The sequence below is a fragment of the Anabrus simplex genome, chromosome 2 (genome assembly GCF_040414725.1).
Source record: "Anabrus simplex isolate iqAnaSimp1 chromosome 2, ASM4041472v1, whole genome shotgun sequence".
Classification (NCBI taxonomy): Eukaryota; Metazoa; Arthropoda; class Insecta; order Orthoptera; family Tettigoniidae; genus Anabrus; species Anabrus simplex.
The window spans coordinates 188,034,717-188,043,757 of record NC_090266.1 but is presented as its reverse complement, the minus strand read 5'-3'; positions in this window follow the sequence as shown (position 1 = coordinate 188,043,757).

Genomic DNA, 9,041 nt, shown 5'->3' with positions numbered 1-9,041 from the left:
CCCCTACACTTCCCTCAAAACCAACTGTAAAAGTCTTTGGAGTCTCAAAATGTGCCCTATCAGTTTATCTCAAATTTTTAGAAATCGTTCTCTCACCAACACGATTTTTTAAATCTACGCCCGCTATCCGATTTACCCATCTCACTTTCAAAATTCTTCTGTAACACACATTTTAAAAGTTTCTAATCTCTTTCTATCTGCGCTAGATCTTTACTTACGTTTCACTTTCATACATAACACGCTACACAAGATGTCTTCAAAACATCCTTAAAATATGCATATCCATGGTTGAAGTGTGAAATTTCTTCTTTCTTAACGAAGATTTTCCTTTTCTATTATATCTGCCTACTCCCGCCATTCTTGGATATTCTGATATTCATCTATGAATTCATTTCCTAATCTAATATTACCTGCATCACCAGGTTGTATTCTACATAACTCCAGTACTTTAATTTTGATTGATTTATTTTCATCTTGTTCTTGGTGTGGGTTGCTGTAGTCAAGTCCTAGTTCGTGAACCATGGGGAACGGCTGAGTGGCCTAGTAAGTGGTCCTGAGAGTCGGGACACCAATTGCTACGGAATGGGAGTGGGCATCTCGGACATATTTCGAGTCATGGCCCACCTTGCGCTCAGGCGGCTAGGACTATACAATCCATCGGTGGTCCCTATCCCGTCAGAGGAGAAATCCTCACCTGGACTATGTGTAAGTAGGGTAGCATCTTGCTTCATGAATGTACCGGGCTCAGAACGTTTCAAGTAAATATCGGACCTATGGAAGTAACGGTGTCCCACTCTCATTTGACAGGCGAGGGACTCCTTGGAAACAACTTGGTGAACAAAAAGAGAAGTAGAGGGAGACCAAGACGACGATGGTTAGACTCAGTTTGTAACTATTTAGAGATAAGAGGTATAGAACTAAATGAGGCTACAGCACAAGTCGCAAATATAAGATTGTGGTGACTATAATAATTTCACAGAGGCTTACAGACTGAACGCTGAAAGGCATGACGGTCTATAATGATGATGTACGTATGTGTGTGTGTATGTTGTATTTCTTCTCCAAGATTTTGTTCATCTTATTCAACAATTTTTCCAGGCATTCGTCAGACTCTGATATAATAATTTCAGCGGTATATCTCAGAATTTTTATTTCCTCCGGTATTTTGCCTCCCTTTCCAAATTCGTATTTGATTTCTTTTTCAGCTTCTTCTACATAAACAGTGAAAAGGCGAGAGTCAAACTAAAGCCATGGCTCACTTCTTTCTTGATATCTGCTTCTTTTTCAAACCTCTGGATACTTTTCACTGTATACTAATTCTTCTACGGATTGTAGATAATTATTCTTCCTCGGTATGTGATCCCGATAACCTTCAGAACCTCAAATAGCTTGGTCTAATTAACGTTATCAAAAGTCTCGTTTATAGGAAAATAAATGTCAAAAATTATGAAGTAAATGTTCTACAAATGAGTAGTATCGTAGTGGGACTCCTAATACTGTATTTTACTCAGATATTCTCTCTAAATTCCACAACGTAACACCAAGGGCTTTTATTTCGCTCATGAAGACATTGCTGCTGGTCCTGATTAATATCATAGAAACCCCAGTTGAACAGTGTGCATTTCCTTGTAACCGAGGGAGCTGCTACGCCGTTTGCATCCTTTGATGTGAGCTTGGATTTCTGAGGTAGTGAGTTCAATCCCCAATGTCGGAAGTTCTGGGGATGGTTTGTTGTGGTTTCCCATTTTCATACTAGGCCACGGTCGCTTCCTTCCCTGTCCTATACCATCGTCTTTATAAGACCTGATTGTGACGTTCCGACGTGAAACCAATAGCGAAAAGAAAAATAATGTAATATCGTGGGTATATAATTGCTCACTTATCACGAATACTCATCATGAAAATGAGGTCACGTTTGTCTAATGACTCGCCCGGCTCTCACCATTAATGTATGATATGTAAAATAGACAATTAAAATGCAACAAACAAGATATGCAGATGCTAAAAGTAGGTCTCATATATTTTTCTGACGCCAGCTTCTAGATTAATTTTCTTTCTAAATCTGTGTCATAACAACGTTCGTTACTCTTGAAATGCTACCCTAAAACATAATAAACCACGACCTCTCAGTTTTGAGTGTGTTTTATTCTAAAACAAACAGAGCTGTAAAAGTCATTATTTTCCTTGGTCATTTGTTTATTTATTTGGAAAACATGTATTATGGTTAAATGTATATTTGTACGAGACGTAAAGCTCACATGGGCTCATATAAGCAGCATTGTGATATAGATGTATCCATTATAAAAGCCACAATAACGAAGCCGAAATCTGCCAAACAACATTAAAGTTTTCCTCCATGGAATGTGGCAATTTCTTTCATGTCATTTTTTTTCAAGTCAAAGTTACCTATCAACTGATAAACCTGGGTACAGAAGATTTAATATTGGAATTTTAGTTGCTTTGGCGAAATCGTATGTCCATTAGCAATCTATAAAGATTTTGTGGCTTAAATCAATTTCAATTATTTTTTCGTTCCGGTTTCCAGTCCGTTTGATGATTAGAACTGTCTAAAGATTCAGAAAGTGATCCACGATTAAAAAGAGGAAAAATAAGCAGAAGAAGAAGAGGAACAACTGAGCAGAGAAACTGTCTAGTTAACCATGTTTTATTTAAAGTGCGACTCGAATGCGTGATAATTCACACTGTATGCACAGCAATCCCGTGCATTACCATGCCTTCATAGCGGATGTTGCTCAGAAATAGTTTTATTTCACTTCTATGTTAGACTTCCTGATTTTCACACTTGTACCGTGCGACCAGGCTGTGCGATTAGGTGCTCGCAGCTGTGAGCTTGCATTCGGGATATAGTGCGATCGAACCCCACTGTCGGCAGACCTGAAGATGATTTTTCGTAGTTTCCCATTTCCACACGAGGCAAATCCTGGGGATGTACCTTAATTAAGGCCACAGCGACTTCCTTCCCACTCCTAGCCCTTTCCTGTCCCATCGTCACCATAAGGCATTTCTGTGTCGGTGCGACGTAAAATAAATCACACATTTTTACGAAAGAAGGCACCTGAACTTTGCGATATTTGTCCGTGTACGCATTGGTTCGATGATTAGAACCATCCAAAGAGTCAAAAGTGGTCCGCGATAAAAAGAGGAAGGAGGAGAAGAAGGAGAGAAACAACGATATCAATGAAATTAATCAAACATTAAAACACGAAGTAACAGTGCTATTCTCATTTCCAAAGTCTGACGCAAGTTCCTCTTTAGAAAAAAAAGGAGATCAAGTATTGGTTTCTTCTATCATTTCCAGTTGTTATTTTCCTTTCTTTTATTAAGAACTAGCAAGATACCCGTGCTTCGCTACGGTATTATACTGAAATGTATATTTGAATGCTTATTGTTTTATATATAATCGGCCGAAATTCGCTATCTGACTCTTTTTCTGAGAGAATCCGCCAAAATTCGCGATCTGACTCGTTTTCTAATAGATTACGGCAAGTTTCCTTCCATTTTTCAATCTTTCTTTAAAGTAATCGATTTCGTACTTCCTGAGCTAGGTCCAGGTATTCCACACGGTCACTTGGGTCCCTAAATCTTTGCCATCTTTTCCTATAAGCATTTTTAATATGGAACAAATCCTTCAGGAGATCAGGCGTGGTGTCGTCTTGGGTGCCTTGGCGGTACTGAACCCGCGACCGGACTGCATTCTTAGTCAGTACCCGTCCAGGACCCGTTTCCAGCGCGGTACGCACATTTGACGACGGTCCAGAGCATTATTATTATTATTATTATTATTATTATTATTATTATTATTATTATTATTATTATTATTATTATTATTATTATAGATGTTCTGGACCCAACAGCAAGATGCAAGGTGCGTTAAATTACATCTGCTGCCATTGTCATTGTTGACAATGTGACCAGCAACATTTTCGCTCGTAGGCAAGTGTAGGCGATTTCTGGCCATACGAATGACATACTTCCGTGCATTATTGACCTTATTATAGAGAACAATTGGACGGTCAATCTCATTCCTATCGTTTATTTCAAATGTGTTTAAATATTTTTATATATATGCCAGGAGAATCTACTGTAAGCTAAGAACGTTCTCCGAAGGATAGGATAGCTCTTGAAAACGAACCCAGGAAAGATTAAAAATGATCGGTTTATGATCAGAATAAGTACATTGAAAATGTACAGCCTGTTTCCAGTCATTGGACAGGGTCAGGAATGGAATGAATAAAGACCCCATCTAGCGGCGACAATAGGAATTGTGCCGGCAACCGAAACCTGTCGCTCTCCTCTGGGGCAATGATTAACGGATGACAAATGAAATGAAAGAAATGAAATTATATTGGACAGTGTTGCTGGAATGAATGATGACAGGAAAAACCGGAGTACCCGGAGAAAATCCTGTCCCGCCTCCGTTTTGTCCAGCATGAATGTCACATGGAGAGAAAGGGATTTGAACCGCGGAACCAAGCTGTGAGAGGCCGGCGCGCTGCCGCCTGAGCAACGGAGGCTCTTTATAAATACATTATGAACAGTAAAATCAATTGGTCTCGCCTGCTTTAACACCCCACCGCCGTTATGTTTATTTATCCCCAGTCCCCCTCCCCAAAAAACTGAAAGAAGGCGTGTTTCTTTATGTTTTAAGAAGATTCCAAACACCATTATTTACGTATATTACCTTCAGTTTTGAGATTAAAATAATTCACTTTTTTCACTTTCACACTCCCCCCACCCCAAGTGAATTTTCCGGCAAAAATACTTGTTTCTTTAATAGTAAAGGATCTTCTAAATACCAATTATCACGACTGTAACTTCTTCAATGTTTGATTTATATGTCCTCATGGAAGGAATTCAACTCCTTTTCACTCCCGCCCCCTAAGATGATTCTCCCATCCCCCCTCCCCAAACGGGCTTTTCTTTGTTTTTAAAGGAGATCCAGATACCAGTTTTCACGTCTGTAGACCCTAAAAACTTTAGTTTTTATTAGATGTTAATATTCTCATACAATAAAGTCTACTATTTTTATCAATTCTTTCACCTCCCCCCCCCCCATTCATTGGATTTTCCGAGAATTCGTGTTTCTTTGCTTTTAAAGCAGATTCTAAATATCGAATTTCACGTCTGTAACATCTTCATGTTTGAGATAACAGTAGCCTAATTAAAAGAATTCAACACCATTTTCAGTCACTTTTACCTCCCCCCCTTCCACCCCAGTGGTATTTCCGAAAACTAAAAATACACGTTTCCTTATTTTTAATAGAGATAAAAATACCATTTTTCACTCCTGTAACATGCTAAGTTTTTTAAAATACACTGTATAAATTCTCATTTTAAAATTTCACCCTCTTTTTAGTTCCTCTTAAGAGGAGTTTCCAAAAACAAATCACCTATGTTTCTTAACATTTACAGGAGATTCCAAATATCACTTTTTACGTCTGTAACATTCTACGTTTCTCAGATATTCTGTAGATATAGTCTTTCAAAAAATTCACCCCAATATGTCACTCCTGTTTAACCGCCATTAATTGGATTTTCCAAAAACAAAAAAATACATGTTTCTTTATTTTTAAAGGAGATCCCATATACAAATTTTCAGTTCTGTAATATCTTCAGTTTCTGAGATGTATGTATCCTCATTAAAGGCATTCAACCCATTATTCACACTTTTACAACCTCCTATTGGAATTTTCCGAAAACAAAAAATACATGTTTCTTTCTTTTTAAAGGAGATTCAAAATACCAATTTTCACATCTGTAAACTATGAAAATTTTAAGATGTAGATACGATCATTTTAAAAATTCACCCCCATTATTTGGATTTTCCAAAAACGAAAAATACATGTTTCCTTATTATTTTTAAAGTAGATCCCAAATACCAATTTTCAGGTCTGTAATATCTTCAGGTTCTGAAATATAATTAGCCTCATTAAAGGCATTCAACATATTTTCACCCTTTTCCACCCTTCCTATTGGCATTTTCCGAAAATAAAAATATACGTGTTTCTTTATTTTTAAAGGAGATTCTAAGCACTAATTTTTACATCTATAAACTTTAAAAGTTTTGTGATATAGATACACTCATTTTAAAAATTCACCCCCATTTCACCCCCATTAATTGGATTTTCCAGAAACAAAAAATACATGTTTCTTTATTTTTAAAGGAGATCCAAAAACCAATTTTCAGGTCTGTAATATCTTCAGTTTCTGAGATATAAGTATCATCATTAAATGAATTCAACCCTTTTTTCACCCCTTCCACCTTTCCTATTGGGATTTACCGAAAACAAAAAAGTTATTTTTATTGAAGATTCTAAATACAAATTTTAAACTTTCAAAGTTTTGAGATATAGATACACTCATTTTAAAAATTCACCCCCCTTTTCACCTTCCCATTAATTGGATTTTCCAAAAACAAAAAATACGTGTTTCTTTATTTTTAAAAGAGATCAAAAGTACCAATTTTCAGGTCTGTAATACCTTCAGTTTCTGAGATGTAAGTACCGGTATCCTGATTAAAAGCATTCAACCCATTTTTCACCCTTTTTCACCCGTCCTATTGGGATTTTCTGAAAACAAAAAAATGCGTGTTTCTTTATTTGTAAAGGAGATTCTAAATACTAATTTTTACATCTATAAACTTTTAAAGTTTTGTGATATAAATGCACTCATCTTAAAAATTCACCCCCTTTTCACCCCACCATTAATTGGATTTTCCAAAAACAAAAAAATACGTGTTTCTTTATTTTTAAAGGAGATCCAAAACACCAATTTTCAGGTCTGTAATATCTTCAGTTTCTGAGATATAAGTATCCTTATTAAATGCATTCAACCCTTTTTTCACCCCTTTCCACCTTTCCTATTGTGATTTTCCGAAAACAAAAAATACGTGTTTCTTTATTTTTGATGAAGATTCTAAATACCAATTTTTACATCTGTAAACTTTCAAAGTTTTGAGATATAGATACACACATTTTAAAAATTCACCCCCCTTTTCACCCTCCCATTAATTGTATTTTCCAAAAACAAAAAATTACGTGTTTCTTTATTTTTAAAAGAGATGAAATGTACCAATTTTTAGGTCTGTAATATCTTCAGTTTCTGAGATATAAGTACCGGTATCCTGATTAAAAGCATTCAACCCCTCTTTCACCCTTTTTCACCCGTCCTATTGGGATTTACTGAAAACAAAAATACGTGTTTCCTTATTTTTAAAGAAGATTCTGAATACCAATTTTTACATTTTTAAACTTTTAAAGTTTTGAGATATAGATTCACTCATTTTAAAATTTCACCCCCCTTTTCACCCCCTTAGCGACGGAATATCCAAAAATCCTCTCTTAGCGAGCACCTACATCTTAATATGAATGTATTCCCAAAATTTCATTTCATTATGTCCAGTAGTTTTGACTCGGCGATGATGAATCAGTCAGTCAGTCAGTCAGTCAGTCAGTCAGTCAGTCAGTCAGTCAGTCAGTCAGTCAGTCAGGACAAGCTATTTTATATATATAGATGAATCCATTTTTATAACGACTCACTTAATACAACTTTTAAGTGTTCCAGTCTGTCGTGTCTGGAAAATTTGTGTTATTTACATCATCACTATCATAGGAAGTTTTCATTCCTTACCTTTGAAGGGTAAGGCTAACGCTCTCTTTCTGGTCAGGAGATCCGGTCAGGTTGAAGAAGATGTTAACGAAAAAGGAGTTGGGTAAAAGTAAGTGGAGAAATTTTGGGGAGAGAGATTACGGCAAATGTGGAGAGTAAAGTTATAATAGTTGGCTGAGTTTCTTGGACAGAAGAGTGATGGCTTTCTGACCTCAACTTGGCAGGTTCGATCCTGGCTCCGTCTGGTGGTAATTGAAGGTGCTCAAATACGTCAGCCTCGTGTCGGTAGATTTACTCAGCACGTTAGAGAACTCCTGCGAGACAAAATTCTGCCACCTAGGCGTCTCCAAAAACCGTAAATTTGGTTAGGTGGACGTAAAATTAATAACGTTATTTAGAAGTAATAAGATTTGATGGCTAGTTGAGAGTGATTCTTCTTATGTGGTATAAGGCAATTAATATGTGACTGATTGTGATTGAGCATGGTATCGCAATTAACTAGATGACAGAGAGTGATTGGTGGATGATTAGTGAGTGGGTATGGGGTCGGCTGATGAGTGCTGGAAAGATGAAATGCATGAATGAGAATGCAGTTCGAATTATTTACTTTTTCTGTTTTGAAATATGATGTTGATGGTGAATGGTTGGTAGACTTTCGAATTGTGGATATGTGACATGGCGTGTGAATTATAGGTGTCGTTTTGACTCAGATAATACACAGTTCAAAACATTAGGGGAACATTTTTGTGACGTCTGGTATGTGAACGTTAATTTCATAGGTGGGGTTCCAATAGTCGTACAGCATACCATGCAACCTTAGCTTCTCAGGATATATCAAATCGAAGTTATACTCCATCTGTAGGCATAGCCATGCATTAATCTGTCAGGTGACCCCTCAAAATAGAGTGAATAGCGGTGCGTCCGTGTGTCGTTGTGAGGTACACCGACTACTTCGGTCATATGAGCACGTTGTCACGTCAACCAGCACATCCCATGAGATATCTTAACGAGGTTCAAGTCGCAAGGGCCGTCACTTTGATTCAGGAAGGATGGACTTTTCGTCGTGTTGCTGTGGATCTCAATGTCTCTCCGTCAGTTATTCAACGCTTGTGGAATCCCTACAATGAGACAGGTCAGTTCACAAGGACGGTTGAACAAGAACGTGGACGCATGACAACCCCCACATGATGACCGATATCTGACCATCTGTCCGTTGAGGCGTCGTTCAGCAACTGCCAGAGAACTGCAACAAGATTTCAGGAGGGTCACTGGAGTCACGGCGTCTGACCAGACAGTAAGGAACGGGTTAAGGGAAGTGTTCCTACGACCAAGACGTCCTGTTTAAATGCCCCGTTTAACGCAGCAACATCGCTCAGCTCGCCTTCTGTTTGCCCATACCCACGTCAACTAAC